The sequence below is a fragment of the Podarcis gaigeae genome (genome assembly GCF_964106915.1).
Source record: "Podarcis gaigeae genome assembly, chromosome: 5".
NCBI classification, from domain to species: domain Eukaryota; kingdom Metazoa; phylum Chordata; class Lepidosauria; order Squamata; family Lacertidae; genus Podarcis; species Podarcis gaigeae.
Genome location: NC_139681.1, coordinates 76,418,570 through 76,441,745, shown reverse-complemented (window position 1 = coordinate 76,441,745; position 23,176 = coordinate 76,418,570). Strand labels below are relative to the sequence as shown.

The following is a 23,176-nucleotide window of genomic DNA, read 5'->3' as shown; positions in this document are numbered from 1 at the left end:
TAAGCTGAGTCTAACACACGCTATGCTGAGCATCCCACGAGAGTCCCGTGGTTTCTGAGGCTCAGCCAGACCTCCCTGACGTAGTAGGGTCTGGGCACTCCATGTGGGTTGTGATCTGCCCATTTATTTCGCGGACCCCGCCGCCCGGCAGCCTCTGAAGCCCTCCCAACAATGGGTTTGGGAGGGGGAAATCACGCGTCGACGTAGCCTTCATCTGTAGAGGACGGCGCGTGGGCAGGCGGGAATCTCCCGGTGCTGAATGTCTGCATCAGGTTATAGGAGTGCATAGCACCCAACCCCATCACAGACCTGCTTGCAAGTGTATAAGCCGTGGCTGTGCACAACAACCCATCATACGTAATGATGGGTATATGGTTAGCATGAAAACAAAATACAGTGGTACCTCTGGTTGCGAACGGGATCTGTGCCGGAGCCCCATTTGCAACATGAGCGGAACGCAACCCACGTCTGCGCATGTGTGGGTTGCAATTCGCCGCTTCTGCGCATGCGCGTGATGTCATTTTGAGCATCTGCGCATGCACGAGCGGCGAAACCCGTAAGTAACCCTTTCTGGTACTTGTGGGTCGCCGGGGGACGCAACCTGAAAAGACGTAACCTGAACTGAATGTAACAAGAGGTATGACTGTACAGATAAGGGATCTTTAATCAACACCTACATTATTTATAAAATTATGCTGGTGGTGATAGTGATGGATATATGCTATCAAGCTGATACAAGTACACTTCTTCAGTTTGCTGTTGATGCTGAAACTAGGGTGACATATGTTTTTCAGCAGCTGTTCATGTATATTCAATGGGGAGTAGTCTGGCAGCATGTGTTCACACATCTGTTTGCTAAGTTAGAAACTGAAATGCACTTTAGAACTTCTTCCAAGGAGACTCATAGGTCTTCCTCCCCAGCAGTAAAAAAAGCCAACTTGGAGACACAAATATAGGTACTAAATAGGTCTTTGAATGTTCTTAAGCTACAGATCCTGGGCTTCTGTGTCTAGCAATGAAGCCTTGGACACCTTGGTGTTCTGGAAAGCTGGAATACATCTTTGCCCAAGATGAATTTTCTTCAAGCAGCGATGCAGAGTCAACAGCGACTGATGTGCACACACCCAACACTTCTGTGTAACACGATGCTGATGTAATATCGTTCATTTAACTTGAAGGGAGTGGGAATCCTAATTCCACCAGAGTTATGTTGTGAGATCTGCAAAGAAAAGACCCTTCTGTTTAAATGTATCAATGCTGTAAGCTCTGTTCTTCCATGATTAACGAGCTGGGCATAGAACAAATTTGTATTTATTAACACAGAACTGTTTATCCAGAGCTGCAGTCAGATTTGGTTGAACTTCTTATTAGAGATATCACTGGAATGAGAAATGAATGCCAAGATTCTTTTTCTTTACAGTCTCTTTGCATGCTCAGCACTTTCTTACGAAAGGCATTCTTGCTGCATGTAGGAGGGGAAGGGAAGGGAAAGGAAAAGGGAGAGTCACAAATCTCACGTCTGCTCCAAAGTCTCTCTGTCATCAACCTGAGTGGGAGCAGTACCTAGGCATTGCTGTACAGGTTTTCAAACAGATACAGAGTTTGGACCAGACTTCACTGTGCCCAATCAGTCTGAATTTCTTGGCCCCTCTGGCGCCTTTAGTGCCATATCACACTGATGCCCTGGTATGGTGTCTTCTCCCTCACTTCTGATAGAGTCACACTTCTCTGAATTTTGCCATGCAGTTCTCCAGCCAATAAGATGAGGCTGAAGAGACCAATACAGTGGTACCTTGGTTCTCAAATGCCTTGGTACTCAAACAACTTGGAACCCAAATACTGCAAACCTGGAAGTAAGTGTTCCAGTTTGCGAACTTTTTTCGGAAGCCTAATGTGCTCCGTTTTGAGTGCCACACTTCCGTTTTGAGTATTATGCTGAGGTCTGCCTGTTTTTGCTATTTATTTTTCTGCCTGTTTTTGCTATTTATTTTGCATTTTTGTTTTTGAGGCTCTTTTTGTTTGTTTGTTTTCTGACTGTGTGGAACCCAGTTCAGCTACTAATTGATTGATTGTGTGACTGCAGTACATTGTTTATTGCTTTCATTTTATGGATCAATGGTTTCGTTAGATAGTAAAATTCATGTTAAATTGCTATTTTAGGGGTTGTTTTTAAAAGTCTGGAATGGATTACTCCATTTTGCATTACTTTCTATGGGAAAACGCGCCTTGGTTTTGGAATGCTTTGGTTTTGGAACGGACTTCCAGAACGGATTAAGTTTGAGAACCAAGGTACCACTGTAGTGGTGCTTTTGAATTATGGTGCTGGAGGAGACTCTTGAGAGTCCCATGGACTGCAAGAAGATCAAACGTATCCATTCTTAAGGAAATCAGCCCTGAGTGCTCACTGGAAGGACAGATTGTGAAGCTGAGGCTCCAATACTTTGGCCACCTCATAAGAAGAGAAGACTCCCTGGAAAAGACCCTGATATTGGGAAAGATAGAGGGCACAAGGAGAAGGGGACGACAGAGGACAAGATGGTTGGACAGTGTTCTCAAAGCTACAAACATGAGTCTGACCAAACTGCGGGAGGCAGTGGAAGACAGGAGTGCCTAGCGTGCTCTGGTCCATGGGGTCACGAAGAGTCAGACACGACTAAACAACAACAACCAGCCTAATAGGCTGATTAACTTCCTCCTGGAGCCTGATTGGGTCTTTTCCTGCAAGCCAATCAGTTGTTGGATTCTATGATCCTATCAGCCTAATAGCTGATTACCTTCTTCCTGGAGCCTGATTGGTCTTTTCCTGCAGGCCAATCAGTTGTTGCATTCTATGATCCTATCAGCCTAATAGCTGATTAACTTCCTCCTGAAGCCTGATTGGTCTTTTCCTGCAAGCCAATCAGTTGTTGGATTCTAGGATCCTACCTGCCTATTGTTCTAGGATTCAAGCTTAGTACATAACAACTTCTGTTGCCTTGTGGTTTATCTTCAGGAGAAGAAAAGGCTAAGGAGTAAACCCTACAGAAATCTGGAGTGGGGTCCCTAAGACATTTGGCTAGTGCTTGTATGCCTCCTTACGGCAACTCCTGAAGCCAAGCTGGTACCAAACATATTACTCTTTTCCTTTGGACTATGTTGGCAATGCGAAGAAGGATAATCTTGTCATCTGGGTAGCGTAGCCCTGGACCTCCATACACAGCCCAGGCTTGTGCCTCAGGGAGGTCACTTCAGTGCTGCTAATGCAGCAATTTGACTTCACCCCTGGAAGCACACTCCATTGTCTTTCAAGACAGATGGATATCAACAATCTCCAGCTAAGTAATGTGCCCAAAATGCTTATACGTGGGTAAAGCACGTATGGAAGTGAGAGCTGGACCATAAAGAAGGCTGATCGCCGAAGAATTGATGCTTTTGAATTATGGTGCTGGAGGAGACTCTTGAAAGTCCCATGGACTGCAAGAAGATCAAACCTCTCCATACTGAAGGAAATCAACCCTGAGTGCTCACTGGAAGGACAGATTGTGAAGCTGAGGCTCCAGTACTTTGGCCACCTCATGAGAAGAGAAGACTCCCTGGAGAAGACCCTGATGTTGGGAAAGATGGAGGGCACAAGGAGAAGGGGACGGCAGAGGACAAGATGGTTGGATAGTGTTTTCGAGGTTACCAGCATGAGTTTGACCAAACTGCGGGAGGCAGTGGAGGACAGAGGTGCCTGGCGTTCTCTGGTCCATGGGGTCATGAAGAGTCGGACACGACTAAACGACTAAACAACAACAACAACAACAACAACAAAGCACACATAAACATGTGTACAGTGAAAATGACATACAAAAATATTTAGGAAAACTGATTCCCAAAAATGACTATATTGGGCAAAATCACATACATCAATGTGTATATTAAGAGAATTGCACCCTAAAATGCTGAGAACTTAACAAAATGCAAACTGATGTGGAAATATGGAGAACTGGATTTAAAATAAAATTTTACCCTTCAATAGGCTTGGGGAGATGGGTGGTAGCCCATACCCTTTGGAAGCAAGAAGATGGTTTTTCAGTTCTGGCTTTGGATTACACGACCTAACCTGAATTTGGCATATTTTAATATTTTGTGTGCTAAGCACTTGTACATCCTACTGATCTGAATAGGAGAAAACTACACATGTACTTAGGGATATGGGTGGTGCTGTGGGTTAAACCACAGAGCCTAGGACTTCCTGATCAGAAGGTTGGTGGTTCGAATCCCCCTGACGGGGTGAGCTCCCGTTGCTCGGTCCCTGCTCCTGCCAACCTAGCTGTTCAAAAGCACATCAAAGTGCATGTAGATAAATAGGTACCACTCCGGTGGGAAGGTAAACGGCATTTCCGTGTGCTGCTCTGGTTCACCAGAAGTGGCTTAGTCATGCTGGCCACATGACTTGGAAGCTGTACGCCCGGCTCCCTCGGCCAGTAAAGCAAGAAGAGCACCGCAACCCCAGAGTCGGCCACCACTGGACCTAATGGTCAGGGGTCCCTTTACCTTTACACATTCTCCCACTGAAATAAATTAGACTTTTTTTTTTAAAATGATTGGTTTTAGGGGACTAGATGCAAAATGGAATAGAACTACTGCACCTCAAATAATTGTATAGAAGAGGGTATTTCAGCAAACATGTTACTCTTATTCAAATTCTCTCTTCTATAAAACTATTCAAGATGAAGGAGCCCAGCCTAGAGAGCAGCTAGTCATTGTCACTGGAACATGTTCTATATTTATATTACCTGGTCTTGTTCAAGTACACTTTGGTTGTTTTCAATTAATTAATATGTTCTCTTGCATCTTCTTCCACACCAATTTTCTACTTAGTGCTTGGAGTATTTTTCCCAGTATTGCTATTAACCCAACTTGCCGATAATTTCTCCAACCTTTATTTTAGCACATCTTGAGGATGGGGATGATTGCCCTAATTGTTTCCTTGTACCTCACTGTGGTTGGTCTGGTTCACTCTGTTGTTTTTCTATTGAGTCTGAATTAAATAGGACATCCATCATTTGCAAACAATAGTGGGCTAAATTAATCCCGGATGAAACTCTACTGGAGCAAATGAAGTTGCTGCCATTCTACCTTTGCTCTGCTCTGCTTTGCCAATCAAACAGCTTGTTGGAATAGTGCCAGTGCTTTTTTTCCTCCTAAAAATGTTTAGGGGTACTCTCATTTTGACTCAAGAAAATCACCGTTTTATAGTTCAAATAAGGAAAAATAAATACAGTACCGTGGTACCTCGGGTTAAGTACGTAATTCATTCCAGAGGTCCGTTCTTAACCTGAAACTATTCTTAACCTGAAGTATCACTTTAGCTAATGGGGCCTCCTGCTGCCGCCGTGCCGCCAGAGCACGATTTCTGTTCTCATCCTGAAGCAAAGCTCTTAACCTGAAGCACTATTTCTGGATTAGCAGAGTCTGTAACCTGAAGCGTATGTAATCTGAAGCGTATGTAACCTGAGGTACCACTGTAAATGGACAAAAGTATGAAGATTCACAAAATGTTTAGGGGTATGCATCCCCTGCATCCGTCCAGAAAAAAATCACTGAATAGTGCTAATCATAAACACAGATTTCCAGCAATGAACTTCCAATTTCCTTTTATATTATCCCACATAGCCTCTAATATAAACAATAACCAGCAATGTATAGTAAAGTTCTTCTTCCAAACATGTCAGTATGGGAGAATGTTTGGTGGGCAACTGTTTTTTTGTGAGTCTTACATTCTCCCCATTTTCTCTCATCGTAAACCATTGCTTGACAAGTTTACAAACTGCTGTCTTAATGGAAATTTTTGGTGAGACAATGTGATATAGTGTGGCTCTCTCTCTCTCTCTCTGTGTGTATACATACATTACATATACATATACATATACATATACATATACATATACATATACGTCTAGGGATGCAGGTGGTGCTGTGGTCTAAACCACCAAGCCACTTGGACTTGCTAATCAGAAGGTCAGCAGTTCGAATCCCAGCGACAGGGTGAGCTCCCATTGCTCGGTCCCTGCTCCTGCCAACATAGCAGTTCGAAAGCACACCAGTGCAAGTAGATAAATAGGTACTGCTCCGGCAGGAAGGTAAACGGCATTTCTGTGCACTCTGGTTTCCATCACAGTGTTTCCGTTGTGCCAGAAGCAGTTTAGTCCTGCTGGCCACATGACCCAGAAAGCTGTCTGTGGACAAATGCCGGCTCCCTCAGCCAGAAAGTGAGAAGAGCGCCGCAACCCTATAGTTGCATTTGACTGGACTTACCCATCCAGGGGTTCTTTACTACTTTGTATTTTCCTAGAAAATCTAGCATTCTAAAAACCGGAGGTCAGACCCAAAGTTTATTTAGGTCGCAGTGGGTCTACTCCGCTCTTCCCTCAAGAAGGAATGAAGGGGGGGAGGGGTTTAATACTAAATAAATAAATAAATGTAACATCTTGCTGCTGGTAAATCAAAATGGTACCACAAACTGTTAATAGCAGGAATACAAGGAGGGATTTAACCAATAACTCACCCTAATATTGTGGCCACATTACCCAACAGCCATCTTAAGTGAGGGTGTCTGTCACTGTATCTTGAAATGTTGCGTAATGTCCAGTAGTACAATTGGTTGTAGAAAGGATATGAAGATACAGCTTGTATTTCCCAAGAGATGCATAGGCATTGATTATCATGATGTTGTTGTTTATTGAATTTATACCTTGTGCTTCCTCCCCAAGGAGCCCAGGGCAACAAACAGACACACAACTTAAAAAACCAAAAACAAAGCAAAAGTATTATGTTGGTATAATGAAAGTTAATGTCTAGACTGTTAGGAATGAATTTACCAAATCTCACCCATCTATCGCTGTGTATAAAGCAGTTTGTTTTAGAAAGAGAATTTAGAGCAGACTTGTTAAATCTTTATAACTGATGTGCGCAACACATCCTTGCAAATTTCAGAGATCATAAAATGAGAAGAAGATCTGGAATATTCAACAGCAGTTATTATTTATCAGTAACTCACAATGATGTTTGACTTCTTAATAATTGACTTCTTCTACAATTGATGTCGGGCTAATGTGTTGTTAATATTCTAAATATCATTTTATAAAAGAGAAACACTCATCAGAACAACAACAATAATAATAAATGTTAGCCTGAGTGGAATTAACTTTTATGGTCTGTATATTGTCTGTCTCTTCCAGTAGAAGATTAGTATTGCATAGGGAAAGCATGAAAACATCCATAAAGCATAATTTATTTTATGCCATCCTTTCACCTCTCAGCAACATGATACATAATTAGATTTTACTGATGCTAAAATATGGTTTCAGGGTATGGGCTGAAGGCGCATGAGGCCACTATTCTTGCTGCTGCTTAGCAGGTCTGGCGCTGGTCATTGATGGGAGAAATTACCTCCTCAAAACCACATGCCCAGGGTTCCTTGACCATGACATAAAGTTGGGATATAAATGTAAAAAAGAAAGAAAGAAAAAGTTACAAGATTGAGTTTCAATTTTTCCCCATGGTGGAAAATGGTTTAAACATTCCATTTCTTGCACTTCTTTGTTCTGGTCACTGCAATATACAGTGGTACCTTGGGTTAAGTACTTAATTCATTCCGGAGGTCCGTTCTTAACCTGAAACTGTTCTTAACCCGAAGCACCACTTTAGCTAATGGGACCTCCCGCTGCCACCGCGCTGCAGGAGCACGATTTCTGTTCTCATCCTGAAGCAAAGTTCTTAACCCGAGGTAATATTTCTGGGTTAGCGGAGTCTGTAACCTGAAGTGTATGTAACCCGAGGTACCACTGTATCTTGGAGTGACTTTTCCCTAACAAGTAGCTGTCAGGGTTTAGTTAGCCCTTAACCACCATTCCATCCTTTATCTCTTATTCTCTTTGGGGACACTATCTGCATTGTATCAAATGTTTCCGTTCTGCTTGCGCAACAGACTTCCACTTGCACAATGTCGCTGTACCTCAAAATCTGCTCCAGAGGGTTGGAAGACCCCTTAAAAAAGATTTCTTTGAGGGAGAGGACACGAGGAGAGAAGAGGAAGGTGAAGTCCCATTGCATGAGTCAAACACTGTTTATGTGAGATCAATCAATTTGCAACTTAAGAATTAATTCCGTTAGCGTTAAAGTCAACCAGCCAAGATGGGTGGAGGTGTTGCTTAGCAGCCAGGAAGAGTAGCATGATCTTCACTGAGGTGGTGCATGCCCTGATTGGCTGCATAGTTATGAGTGGGTTTTTCCTCTGTAAGTTGAGTTGAATGTATTCCTGCTGTGTACAAGGCCTTAGAATAACAAAAATCTGTTGGTTTATTTCTCCTCAGATTATACACTGTTTTGTTCAGTTTCCTTAGTAAAGTGAATACTTTTCTCATTGGACTCTCTCTGCGTTATTTAAGAGACTCTGTTAATAGTCTCTGCAGTGCTGGATACAACCCGTTTTGTAATCCACTTTGAATTGTGTATCCGCTTGCGTGTTCAGACCTTTAAACCTCCCCCTTAAATAAATTCAGACAAGACTCAAATTTTGGTCTGGTTTTGGCAGAATTTAGGCCACAACTTTATTGATTACAGCAAGTGAGTGGTTGCATAGGCTCTGGTTCAACTAGCTCCCTGCACCGTTGCAGGTAGCGCTGACCCAGGGCACCAGCATAGGTCAGCCTAGGGTGAACACCTGGATAAGCGGAAAGCTGGGAACAGGCTATCTCCACCATCCAAATGCCCCCTGGACTCAGGCTCGGGCACATCCCCTCACAGGGGTTGACCAAACCATCAAGTCCCTGGATTCCTTTAATGGAATACCCTTCACATAGGGATGGCAAGACTGTCCCTCCCATCCAACCTTACAAGTTGTGATGATTTGCTACGCGGCAGGCAAAACCCAAATGGCAACAGCCAATCAGCCAAGTGGGGAAAATTCCTGCCATGCCCCCTGTCCCAACGACAGACGACACACGACAGCATAGCAAGGTCAAGCGCACAGCCCTAAAAGTAGGGAGAGGTGGGCGGGTGTTCCGATGCACGCACCAAAAGAGGAAGCTCTGGGTCACGTGCATAGGTATATATAGGTCCCTTGATCTGTTTAGCATGCCTCCCATTGGCCTGATTAAACCCAGCATCAAGGGACCTACCAACTGGGTGTTGTGGCTCCTCAATCGAACCCACCCACAACATAGGGTTTGGTTGCCAGGTCTCATCGCAACACATGCGCTCTTTAAAGGAGGATTTCTAATAACTATTGCCAGTGTAAGAGTTGAGACACTGCTTGCTACCCATAACCAAGTCACATGAAGGAGGAAGCAGAGCTTTATTTATTATTTCTCTGATAAACAATAACAAAACATAATGGCTTAGAAAGGACACCATGCATTATTTTACCCTTCAACCTGAGACTGCATATTACGTTTTGGAACAAAGTAAGAGAAAAATGTTGAACAATTTGGGCTCACATTTCATAGTTCAGAGAGTCACATAAAATTCCTGGAAAGTCACATTAGAATGAAATATGGGAAAGAAGTGCTAGAACATCTTTAAAAGCAAACATAAAAAAGGGAACTGCATTAGATTTATTAGTATTATGTTGCGCAACTTCTCATTTCAATGGGGGTGGGTGGGTGAATTTAGGATTTCTCTCTCTCTCTTTCTCTCTCCGTGCTTTTTTGAGTGCAGCAGCATAGGCTGGAAACACCAGTTCCCCTTGCTCGTCAATATATTGACTGATTGCTGTTAAACAGCTGCTGTTTTGAGTTGCCAGGTCTCCAAGAGGGGCCTTGTGATGCCAGAAGATTGGCTCTGGTGATAGCAAAAGTGGAGACTGTGGATGATGAAAACAAAACAAAAAAAGCCAGGGTCTGGGGATGTTCAGTCCAGATAAAAAGTTGCTTGCTTCCATCTGGCTGAAAGTTCTATTGATCCCAAGTGCTGGTTCATAGAGTTGGTAGCATTTGTCCTTCGTGGGTTATTGGCCCATGCACCCTGGCCTTGGGACTCTTGCCTGTCTGCGATTACCATGTGTCTTGGCCCCACATGCATTTGCTTCATGTGCACCCCTATCATTCCCCTTTGCTACCCTTTCTTCTCCCTTGCCACCTCCTAGAGCTGTGACCACCTACCTGGTCAATGGTCAGGTCTGCAATGATGGGAGTCGGAGTCTAATAACTTCTGGTGGGTGCCCTATTGGCTATCCCTGTTCTAGAGGAACCAGCCTGTTTTTCTACGTTCAGCCTCATTTTAGAGATCTGCTTTTGTGCATTTATTTATCTATTTAGAAGGTTGAGCAACTGCTTGATCTCCAAGGGGTGTGCAATATAGATAATGTGGTGCTAGTGGCAGGCAAGAACCACAGTCCATTCTGTTTTCAGGCAGGCAAGAGCATGGATGCAGTAGTTATGTTCTTTTTACAAAAGTTTTGAAGTTCTTGCAAGCTTCAAGGCCTTGGCCATTGCGGCAGAGCCAGAGTTTAAATTTGTGCCTTTCTCTCTTCAGAATTACGCTTCATTGTAGAGGAGCAGAGGAGTACGGCGTGACATGACCTGTGACTTTGCAAAACAAATTGCCGGAGACTGGGCAATCATCAGAAATAGCGAGTGGCTCAATTGAAATGCTTTTAGTCCATCTCCAAACGCATTTGTTTCATTACACACAGCCAGCTGCGTCATTAACATATTGTTCCATGCTGAAATTTGCTCTAATATACAGGCCAGACTAACAAGAAAAAGTATGCGAGGCTAGTTAGGCTTTTGCTTTTATGAAATGTTTCTATGGTGTCTGCTGCATTTGAAATGCCACGAAGAGATTGGGGCTTAGGACTTTTTGTCCTCAGATAAATCCATTCCAGGAAAGTGATAAGCTTCTCATTAAAGCAGCTACAGAGCACATCTCAAAAATAATTCCTTATGTGTTGGTGTGTGTGGAAGTCTTGCTATCAAACATACTAAACAAGGAGAGAAAAAGTCTTCATTTTTAATCCTCTTCCACTAACTTGCTTACCAGTTTAAAGGACCCAGTACAGAGAAGGCAGGCACTATTTGCAATCTGTTGATGCAGTAATTTTACCAGTACAGTGCTACCTTGGGTTAAGTACTTAATTCGTTCCTGAGGTCTGTACTTAACCTGAAACTGTTCTTAACTTGAAGCACCACTTTAGCTAATAGGGCCTCCCGCTGCCGCTGCGCCGCTGGAGCACAATTTCTGTTCTCATCCTGAAGCAAAGTTCTTAACCCGAGGTACTATTTCTGGGTTAGCGGAGTCTGTAACCTGAAGCGTATGTAGCCTGAAGCATATGTAACCCGAGGTGCCATTGTAAGAGTAAAATTAATGTACCCTGTATTGTTACTGTAGTGTAGGTGGGTTACCACAAGGCAAGACACAATGATAACAACAAGAACTTTTACTGAACTAACAGAACTGGACAACAAGGGCAAAGCATCTGCTTATATACATTTCTGAAGGCCTAGGCCACTCCCACTCCCACCATGATTGGCTGTCTAAGATTCCAAGCTGCGAATCATGACTCAGAGTGTAAGGGCCAATGGCAGAGGCCCAAATCATGAGATGTTCTGTGATTGGATATCAGGTATTGAATCAGAACACAGGGGCTCAGAATCCTTAGTCCAGACTGAAGGTCAGGCAAACACAGACCACTGAATACATAACAGTAATGCTACGCTTTAAGAGGAGTACAGTGATATAATCTGTTTGAGGACACTGGTGGGCATGCTTTCAACAAATCCAATAATCAAATTTCATATGGAGTGGGGGAAGTAAACAGTGCTTCAAATGTGAAATGTAGGCACCTAGAAATTACTGGATACTCATGAAGATGGCATGAAATCACTTAGTCCTAATCCTTAATCTGTATCACTCAAGGGGGTTAGGATAAACCAAGGTCCTATCTGCCAAGTTCTAGTAGTGGCTGGAGGCTCTGTCACTGTTGAGGCTAATGTTGTGTTCATTGGGGTGGCTCCGTAGGAATGGGGGATGAATTCAATTCAGTTTATAGTTAAAGGCAAACCTACACAACTCACACTTTCCGAAACCTAAAGAGCACCCTTCTTCAAAATTTGCACTTCTCTGAACTTTGCAGCTCAGTTTTCCAGCCAAGTAATGTGTACCACAACTGATATATTGGGGTAAAGTGTGCATAGAATTGCATATATTAGTGAAGATGACATTTAAAAAAATGTGTTATATTAGAGGAAATGCTTTTCAAAAAAATGTTTGCGTTAGTCAAAGCTGCATACAAAAATGTGCATATTAGGAAAAATGTGCATTAAAAATGCTGATAAATTTTCATGAGGAATTCCTTTGCAAAATAAATAAATAAATACCCAACCTGATGTGGAAACGCGGAGAACTGAATTTAAGAATGCGAACCTGTGAGAAAATGACCATGGCTCAACTGCTAGTGGCAGCAGTTCCCCCAATGGCAATAGCCTATGACAAAGACCCAAAGTGGGGTACTTTGGGGTGCAGCTGGAGTGGGCTGCTGTTGCCTTTGGATCTGCTAGAAGGGTCCAGTCCTTGGGATGGTCAGCTACAGCTGCTCTTATTTGCCATAAACTGAAACAACAGCAGCAAAACAGAAGTGGGGAGCCTGAAACGAACTAGAGGTTGCTCGCTCCCGGGCGGTTTGGTTGGCACATCTCAGTTTGCTCTTCAAACTCACTTGGATGCCATGGCAATTCCTTGCCCAGTCAATGTGGACAGAGGCACAGCTATCTTATTATTGCACAGCAGTTATCCTTCATATGGGGGCATCGTGCCAAATGTTCCTGTCGCCTGCTTCTATTCTGGGCACATTAAGTGGAATGCCAGAAGGAAGGCAGCACAAAGCAAACAAACGGTGCTGGTTTTCAGTAGGTCACTCTGGCCAGAGTGCTTCTCTGTAAGCTTTATGATAATTCAGTAAGTTTCTGTCGCCTGCTCCTATAATGTTAGTCTCACAATCATTCCCAGAGAAATCACTGCTTAAAAACACAGCAATGAGCATGTGCTTGGCTTGACACTGTAGCTATAGCATGTGCTATTTGCTTGCTTGTTTTTTTGAAAAAAAAGAGAGAAAATATTTGTATTACGATATGATCATACACCTTTCGTCTTGTAATAGGTTACACAGCACCAAAATGTCAAAATATATTCTTCCCACCCATTACAGCTAAAGTATAGGCCCCTACAGGTAAGCATACAAAATATATATGCAAAAGAACAGCAAATCAGGATCTGAGGAATCAGAAGAAACGACAGACAGTCCAGCAATATGCTTGCCATAGTGCTCCACAATAAAACAAATGCTCTGTTTTAAAAAAGATAAATAATTTTTAATCAATTCATTTTTATTCTACTATTACTCCAAGGAGCTCAGGGTTGTATACATGCTTCACCACAAATTTTGTTCGCACAATAACCCTGTGAGGTAGGCCCTGCTGAGAGGTAGCAATTAGCTCAAGGTCATTAACTTCACAGCCACATGGGGATTTGAACCTGTGACTCCCTGAGCCTAGTCTGTCTATGAACCTGCTTCTATATACAGTGGTACCTCAGGTTAAGTACTTAATTTGTTCCAGAGGTCTGTTCTTAACCTGAAACTATTCTTAACCTGAAGCACCCCTTTAGCTAATGGGGCCTCCCGCTGCCACTGCATGATTTCTGTTCTCATCCTGAAGCAAAGTTCTTAACTCGAGGTACTATTTCTGGGTTAGTGGAGTCTGTAACCTGAAGTGTATGTAACCTGAAGCGTATGTAACCCAAGGCACCACTGTACAACGGGAGCTGTGGGAGGCCCATTAGCTAAAGTGGTGCTTCAGGTTAAGAACAGTTTCAGGTTAAGAACGGACCTCCAGAACGAATTAAGTACTTAACCCAAGGTACCACTGTACACACACCCCTAGCTGGAGAAAGAATGTTCACCCTTTTAAAGAAGTAGGAAACAGAAGAGTTAAGTGCTTTTAGTTTCTGGATGTTAACAAATAGCTGCACTAATTGATCCTGAGGTGTAATTATAACTGCAGCTTTCAAATGCCAGATTACCTAGTGGCAACAAACATAGCCACTGGATCATGAAGGCTGTAACGAGATTAAAGTGCCCTGTCATAAAATTAACTGATTATAAAAACCATACTGTCTGCTTAAGGCAAAACAAGTAAAGGGGGAAAAAATTGCTTAGCAAAGACTGTGTTATGTCATTGTTGAAGGGGAAGCAGAGCTGAGGCTGTTAATGTCAATGCTATGGCGATTTTGTCTGGTAAGAGGTGGGAATATATTCTGCCTCCCTCCTTAGATTTTATCCAGCTTTCCACTAGCCAGATATCAAGGTTTTCGAAGTTCAGAGGCAACCTACACCAACCAGCCCCAGTGCTTTGGAAGTGTTGAAGGGTAATAACTACCAGGATGCTTTGCTTGAAGCAGGTCACGTACAGTTAACTCCCCTTGCTAGTTGCCCTTTGAACTTCTCTGTCTCTGCAGCCCTCCACATCTGTATTATTACACTTGATCTTAGCCAAAAGGCTAAGACGTGGTGCTGCGCTTTGGCAGCACATATACTAAAATTGGAATGATACAGAGAAGATTAGCATGGCCACCACGTCTATATTATTGACTGTTGGTAGGAGAACTAACAGATAGCATGAGGAAGCTATATAATTATATTACGATACACTCATTTGACTGCTGGGAATTCAACTTGTGGGTTCAGGCTAGGGATGTTGCTTGCCCCAAGACAAATTGGGATCTTTGAGTGTTCATAGTTATAAACTGCAAAGCCTTGGGCTTCCAAGAGCTCAGTATAAACACTCAAAAACCCCAGTTTAGCTACTAGGCTGGTCCATCTAGCGCAGTATTATCTATGCTGAATGACCCCAGCAGTCATACTTGGAGATGCTGGGACCTTCTGCATGCAAAGCAGATGTTCTTCCAATGAGTGGCTCCTGTGCAGGCCTAAGTATATTTCTGTAACAGCTAGAGGTGGGGAAATCTGTCAGTTTCACTGTATTTCCATTTCTCATTTCTCGGTCTTAAGTTCAGTTCTCCAAATACAGTGGTACCTCAGGTTACATACGCTTCAGGTTACATACGCTTCAGGTTACAGACTCCACTAACCCAGAAATAGTGCTTCACGTTAAGAACTTTGCCTCAGGATGAGAACAGAAATCGTGTGGCGGCAGCAGGAGGCCCCATTAGCTAAAGTGGTTCTTCAGGTTAAGAACAGTTTCAGGTTAAGAACGGACCTCCAGAATGAATTAAGTACTTAATCCGAGGTACCACTGTATGTGTAATAGTTAGTGATTTTCATGCCCATTTCTCCTACCATACACATTTTTTTGTTTTGCAATTTTGCCTACTAGACACGTTTTTGTAAAACCGTTTTCTCCAACATAATGCATTTTTGTACGTTGTTTTTCACCAGTAGGTGCATTTTTGGACTGGGTGGAAAACTGCGTTTCAAACTTCAGAAAGGCAGGAAATTTGAAGGATGGCTGTGTTTAGGTTTGAGTGCAGATTAGCTAGATAGGCATTTAAATTTGAACTGCACTGATTCCTCCCTTCTCTTAAGAAACCTTATGATGTTGCTTTGGCTTTAACCCGCTGTTCACCCAGCAGTCTCTGTATGTCTCTCGTCCCATCACATAGTTTCCTTATTTGCACTTCATGTACGTATATGGCTCTTTGTTAAAACTATTATATATATTCATTTGCCAATTAACTTCAGATTCGAGCAGCCCCTAATTCATGTTGCAAGCTCTGTGGAATAGCTCAGAAATGGTTGTGAATGAATATGTATGGCCAAAGTGGTGAGCACAATTAATGTACTTAAAGATGTTAAGCAGATGTTCGTCATTAAGTTTGACATTGTGGGAGTATTATACACGCTGTAATCAGTGCTGAATACTGTACATTTTAATCAGCCTGATACCGAAAAACACAAACTGGAGAGAGAAACAATAAGAACACAAAATAAGCATAATATCCAAAAGGGATTTATAAAGTGAAAAAGTTCAAATGAAATACAATCTGCAATCTCTACTAATGCTGGTACCCTAATTAAAACGATCCCTTTGAGGCAGGCTAGACCAGAAAATAATTGATTTAGATATTTTCAGCTAAAGATGCCTTTAGTCCAATCCCTTAATGCAGAGCCCATGAGGGCGAAAGCAATTATTTGGGTCTTCCTTGCACTTTTAAATAGTATATAAATCTCCAATTATCCACCCCTGCCAATCTATATCTTATTTGTCTGGATGTGATATTTCACACTGACCTTTATTGAAGGCTCTGAGATGAGATTAAGCGTCCTGTGGATGTGCAGAAAATCTTGTCCCTCTCCTAATCAAAATCCAGCCAGAAAGGGATGGTTCAGATTTTGGCAGCTTTAACAAGAGTTGCAGCACCTTGTTGATCATTAGTGACTCCTTCATTCATCCACCACTTCTTCTGATTAAAAAAAGAAACATAACTCATGTTTCCAGAGCACTTCGTTTGCAAAAGTCTGTGATATTTTTAACTTTTGAGATAGGTTCAGGGGAGACAGTGCTCTGCTAACAGAGCTCTAATCATTTATGGGGCATGCCAAGTGTTCTTGGCAAAATCCGAGAAGGAAAAGTGATAAACCTACTGACCCAAAGTACAACACATGCTTTTTGGTGTTGCATTTCTGCATCTTAGGAACATACACTGGTTTTATACTGAGCAAGACCATTAGTCTATTTAGCTCTGTGCTCTCTAGGTTAAGTGGTGGAGCTTCATGCTCTAGCACCGGGGGGGGGGGGGCAGAAAGTAGGCTGGGGCGTGGCTGGCACGCGTCCTGGGGGCATGATGGGGGTGTGGTATGCATACCGGGGGTGTGGCGTGCCGTCCACAGGGCATGGCGCATGTCCTGGGGGTGTGGCACCCAGCGTGCACAGGAGCAGCCGCGATGACACCCCACCAGGATCGTGCTGCTGGGGGCCGTGCACTCCCCCGCCCCCCTCTTCCTCCGCCAGTGTTTAGGTTGACTGATCGTGACTCACCAGGGTTTTAGGCAGATAACATTCCCAGAAAAGTTTTTAGTGTTTGATTCTTAATACAGTGGTACCTCGGGTTAAGTACTTAATTTGTTCCGGAGGTCCGTTCTTAACCTGAAACTGTTCTTAACCTGAAGCACCACTTTAGCTAATGGGGCCTCCTGTTCCTGCCACACCGCCGGAGCCCGATTTCTATTCTTATCCTGAAGCAATGAAGTTCTTAACCTGAATCACTATTTCTGGGTTAGCGGAGTGTGTAACATGAAGTGTATGTAACCTGAAGCGTATGTAACCCGAGGTACCACTGCAGAGACCTATTATTTGTGGCGCAGCATCCCTTTTGCTTATGTTTATTTTTGATCCTGATTTATCATGTCCAATGGCTAGTAAAGGTAAAGGGACCCCTGACCATTAGGTCCAGTCGTGGCCGACTCTGGGGTTGCGGCGCTCATCTTGCTTTATTTGCCGAGGGAGCTGGTATACAGCTTCCGGGTCATGTGGCCAGCATGACTAAGCCACTTCTGGCAAACCAGAGCAGCACATGGAAATGCTGTTTACCTTCCCGCCGGAGCGATACCTATTTATCTACTTGTACTTTGACATGCTTTCGAACTGGCAGGAGCAGGGACCAAGCAACGGGAGCTCACCCCATCACGGGGATTCGAACCGCTGACCTTCTGATCGGCAAGTCCTAGGCTCTGTGGTTTAACCCACAGCGCCACCCTCATCCCTTCCAATTGCTAGTACAATAAAGTTATTTGGATTGGATAAGTGTTTGACGTTGTATCGTGTTTTTGCTATTTTTTTGTTTGTTGGGAGCCACCCAGAGTGGCTGGGGCAACCCAGTCAGATGGGCAGCATATAAAAAATAAAAATAATTATAGCCCTACACCTGGAGCTTCTGTGGATTGAACCTGGAACCTTTTGAATGCAAGGTGGGTGCTCTGCTTCTGAACTACAGCCCCTTTCCCCAAGTGTGTGACCTTATTTGTAAGGATGCCAATGGGCCACAGATCCACTTTCCTCTGACAATGGGAGCTCCTCCACCCCATTCCCAGGCAGCTGCATCTGTTGCAGTTAAGGATCAGAGGGTGGGGGGGTGTTTTCTTCCTGGCTATTAGAGCAAGTTGCATGTCTTTTCAGCTGGTACGTTGCTGTAGGAAATGGGAGCAGGCAGAATGGCAGGAGCAATGATACGGCACAGGGAAACCTAATGCTGGGCTGTTTTTGCCAACATGTAGTCTACACTGGTCTCAGTGATGTCATTATATCCTCTGCTCGCACATAAGCAGGAGATCAGCATGAATTGTCCAGACGCAAAGGTCAGGTGTATTTGAGTGCATTTGCCACCTCCAAGTCACAGCCCTTTGCCTTCACAAAACATGGCAAGTACAGCCCTTCCCAGTCGACATCCCTGGTTTTCTTTACAGATCTTTGGTGTATAGTGGAAAAGGAGTGAGGCTTTATTAAACACTTCAGCCATTGCATTTCTTTACTGAATGAGGCAAAAAATACCTAAGGGAATCCTAACTTGCCAAGCCCTGTATATCTGCAAAACTTCCACCTCTAATTGCTAGGTGGCAGCATTCTTGAATCATTTTTGAACAAGAGCTTACATGGTTGGTGTAAATTTGCTTTTTCCCCTGGAGGTCTGTTTAATACTTAGAAATTTCTTAGGGCATGTGTATATATATATATTAAAAAACCTTAGTCTTTTTTTAATAGCTAAAAGACTTGCACTTTGACATGCTTTCGAACTGCTAGGTTGGCAGGAGGAGGGACTGAGCAATGGGAGCTCACCCTGTTGGGGGGATTCGAACTGCCGACCTTCTGATCGGCAAGCCCTAGGCTCTGTGGTTTAACCCACAGCACCACCCGTGCCCCATAAAATGCATTACATATGGGGAAATTGCTCGGGGAAATGTGCACATCAGGTAAAATGGCATAGAGAAATGTGTCCATTAGAAGAATATTGCACGAAAATGCTGACAATTTTTTTTTATAATATCTTTATTGAGCAATTTTTTAAAAAATACATACAAAACTAGAACAAAAATAATGAAAACCACAAAAAAGAGAGACAAATGCTGACAAATTTTAATGAGGACTTAAAAAAGCACAGCAAAAAATGCAAACTGCTGCAGAAATGTGGAGAACTGGGGAAAATGAGAAACAGAGAGAAAATGAAATTGACAAGTCTGTCCATCCCTTGCCTCAACATTTGAACTCCTTGGAGGAAATTTGGCTGACTCCAATCCAGGTAACAACCAGGTAGCATGCACTCACCTTCAGTTAGAGAGATGCATCCTGTGCCTTTAGACTATTCCTGATGACCTCGATGACATGAGATATTGAAGCTGGGAGGTGGGTATGGAGTCTGAGGCTTGCTCCTGATTTGGAAAGCCTACACAGCGGGGTGGGGAGTGTGAACTGGGCCTTACACTAACTCTGGAATATACACCATTATCCTTTTCACCAGAATTCTTTCCTGCTAGTCTAGCCTGTACCTGACACCCCCACTTCCTTCTCCAATCTTCGTATTCCCTTGTGTAATGAACCACCCACCCCTGAAGGGAAAATACAGTATCTTTCCATTGGCTGCTTTTATACCACACAGAGGTATAGATATACTAGCTTTTTATGAGGGTAAAAAGAAGGATCCGTTTTATTCATTTGAGATTAAGTCTTTGGTTTTATTTTTTGATAAGCATTTGGGGTTTCCCGGAAAGTACATTATTTACAGTAATCTCTAAAATTTAATTAGCAGGAAAGTGGAAAAAGAGGCTGGAAAAAAGCTACCCTAATTACTGTAAGCAATGTTTTTGCTATGTTTACATAATAGCTTGCAAACAGTGGTGGGTCTCAATACATTACAGCTGTGAGACAGAGAAAACATGATGCAATATTAATAAAGCAGTTTATCTGTATTTTTCAAAACAGGAACGAACTTTTTACTCAAGGGATTGTGGCAGGCAAAAAAATTAAGGGGGTGGGGGAGTGCACACCAGCTTTCTCCCAATGTGCCAATATGATTATGTTACAGTGACTGATAATGAAATGGTTTCTCCAACTAGTCCAGACTTCAACAATCTTATGCTATCCAGAACTACAGCACCCTTCAGCCCCAGCCAACATGGCCATGCTGGCCAAGACTAAGGGAAGTTCAGAAAGTACCAGGTTGGCGAAGAGTGCTTTACTCAATGTGCTTTCTGTATTCCTTACTTGCAATGGGTTGCATCTCTAAGTGCACAAATCTCTCTCATCGCCCCATACAATCTTCTTGCTTCACTCTGATTTGTTTCCCATTGGCTTTCCTTATTTTCTTCTCCTCTCTCGGCTATATCCTGGGCGGTTCCTTAAAGGCCTGGTGGTACCAGGTGGCACAGTCAGCCAGTTGCTGATGGTCCTGCAACACCTCCTTGCCTCTGCCCTGCATCCTCCTTTATGCTGCTTCTACTTCTACTTTCTCAGTTGGCAACAATGCAGAATTCTCCTTCTCTCTGCCTGCTATTTCTAGGAAGATGCCCCAGACCTTTATAGGGTGGCAGTCGTGGGCCAGGAGTCAGCTTTGCCTGAAGAGCAGTAGCCTGAAGGGGGAGAAGGCAGAGTGACTCCACCTGCAGCTGCTTAGCATTCAGGGGCACAGAGAAGAACCAGCTGGATGCACCCTTTTTAAGAAGAGCTTCCAACAGCAGTCAGATGCTGGTACCAACGCTTGTAGTTCCTAGCCCTACCTTGCTGCTGCCTGCCCATCTTGACCCTTGATCATCAGATTCCCTGGCCCCTGGACTGTGGATTGCTATTAGCCTGACCCTAGGACTGGACCTGACTTTGGGTGATGACTCTGCCTCCAGGCAAGTACAGCTCAGAAACTCTCCTGGTTGGCCTTCCACTCCACTGAGCTCTGTGTGTTGTGGCTCAGCGAAGAGGCTATGACAGGCAGGAGTGAAAGGACTACATAAACCTGGAGACAGCTCTGGTTCCTTTTACCTGAAGCAGCCTCCTTCCTCAATATGCACTTCTCAAATCTAGCTGAACTAGATTGACCAATGGTCTGATTCAGTATAAGACAGCTTCCTATGTATTACTAGATACAGGTGGAGTCAGAAATTTTGTGTTCTGCTCTTGCTGGAGACAAACCATGAAGTTCTTATCTGGCTTCTTGTCTCATGTGTCCTTTAAGCCTTCCATGACAGAATCTACACTTTCAGTAAAAACTGGCACAGTCCCACGACACGTGCATTAAATGCCATTACTGATGCTGTATTCTAGAAATCTTACATTACCAACACATCCACTGATACCTGACACTATTCTTGCCTACTGTTTATTTCCTCTGTCAATTTGCATTTGACTTCTCCAATACTAAACAGCAGTGCCCCAGGTTACATTTACAGTTTATCAGATGTGTGGGATGAACGAGTAGACCATGGGAAATCATTTCTATGCATCTGACCTAATAGAGTATTCTGGTTGGTGGGCTCAGTAGCAAATGGAATCATGCATGCCAATATCAGTAAGCACCCTAGGTCATGTCAATAATGTGCTCATGGACTAGGTAACATTGCCAGGTGTTGGATAGACAAGACAAATTCAAGGCCACTTGGATGAGGAATTCATCCAAAAGCTGAAGATAAGGCATGCTAGTAGGAATCAAGAAGGGTTACAAAGTTGTTGTAAAAAGTAAAGGTAAAGGGGACCCCTGACCATTAGGTCCAGTCATGACCGACTCTGGGGTTGCGGCGCTCATCTCGCTTTACTGGCCGAGGGAGCCAACGTACAGCTTCCGGGTCATGTGGCCAGCATGACTAAGCCACTTCTGGCGAACCAGAGCAGCACACGGAAACGCCGTTTACCTTCCCGCTGGAGCGGTACCTATTTATCTACTTTGACTGTGACATGATATCGAACTGCTAGGTTGGCAGGAGCTGGGACCGAGCAACGGGAGCTCACCCCATCGTGGGGATTCAAACTGCCAACCTTCTGATCAGCAAGTCCTAGGCTCTGTGGTTTAACCCACAGCACCACCCGCGTCCCTACAAAGTTGTTGTAGGAGCTCTCAAATCCCATGTTGCTCTATTATTATTTTTTAAAATCATGGTAGACTGAGAGCTTCTCATTTTTGCTTTAGATTTTCTGCTGAGTGTGTTCCAAACATCTAAGTAAACAGATTGTGCTGCAAGAACTTCCAAGCTAAGTCAAAGGTTAGGAAATGGAACCAAAACTATTTTATACAAAAGCTTCTGCATCAGCCAACATTATCTCATCTTGATTATAATACATTTCAGTTTGTGACAGAAAGCATTTTATAAACAAACAATGTAACAATGTCAGAGGCAGTAGGGGACTCTCACCTTGTGCACGGAATATCCCTAAAAGTCTACCCCAAAGATCTGTTGTTTTTTTGAGACTTCAGCAGTCTTGCCTAAGCTGTTTTCAGTTATTTATTTTTTGTGGCTGTGAGGACTAGAAACTTGATCCTTAGCAATGAAAACCTCAAAAAGGTAAATTTCAGCATCTGCTAGATATTTCCATGTGTGGCCTACAGTCTCAACAAAGTATAGACACAGTAACTCTTTTATATTTGACCTGCATTTTCTTGAGAGCCTCCCAAAAACTGCACTGTGAAACATGTGCTGTACATTGACTTGTGGTGTAGATCAAATACTTCCTTATGAAATGATGATTACTTTTCTAGTAGCTGCATGCAAATCAGCACTGGGAAAAGTGTTTACTCAGACCACACACTGGATGAAAAATGTGAGGGGGGGCATTAGAGGGTGGGGGTCCTCTTAAAGCAACTGGAATCTTTATATTTTATACATAGGTCACAAGAGTGTGTGTTTGTGAAATTAAACAGTAATACACATATCATATAAACATAATTAATATGACAGTTGGCTCTTAAGTGAATTAGACTCTTGCAAGGGTAGAACTGGTTATTGGATTATATTTCATTAGCAAAAATAAGGGCAAAACAAAACAGATCTGTCTGACATTCATAATTCGCTGAATTCATTAATTAATTCATAAGAACCCTTCAGTATGAATATATTGAAGACACTAATTTCTGGTTCTTCTGCTAATACCATTTACTTCTTTAAAAGGCAGTTGGGATGGTAGATGCTGCAGGAGTTTTTCTCATAGTTTGAAAAAATCAGTAA

The 23,176-nt window shown here is 43.2% G+C and overlaps 3 long non-coding RNA genes across 3 annotated transcripts in view; 2 read left to right on the top strand and 1 right to left on the bottom strand.

The window, feature by feature from the left end:
• LOC310845184 overlaps positions 1–23,176 on the top strand; it is a 589,082-nt gene that overhangs the window by 238,698 nt on the left and 327,208 nt on the right. The window lies entirely within an intron of this gene.
• The window catches only part of LOC310845153, a 34,056-nt gene that overhangs the window by 393 nt on the left and 10,487 nt on the right, over positions 1–23,176 (top strand). The window contains exon 2 of the long non-coding RNA XR_014564520.1: positions 1,747–1,853. This is a non-coding gene — a long non-coding RNA (uncharacterized lncRNA). The remainder of the gene's footprint in view (positions 1–1,746; positions 1,854–23,176) is intronic.
• On the bottom strand, positions 773–18,079 carry LOC310845178. Its single transcript, XR_014564548.1, has 3 exons — positions 17,903–18,079; positions 16,271–16,437; positions 773–1,219 (listed from the first exon to the last, which is right to left on the bottom strand). It is a non-coding gene; the product is annotated as an uncharacterized lncRNA (long non-coding RNA).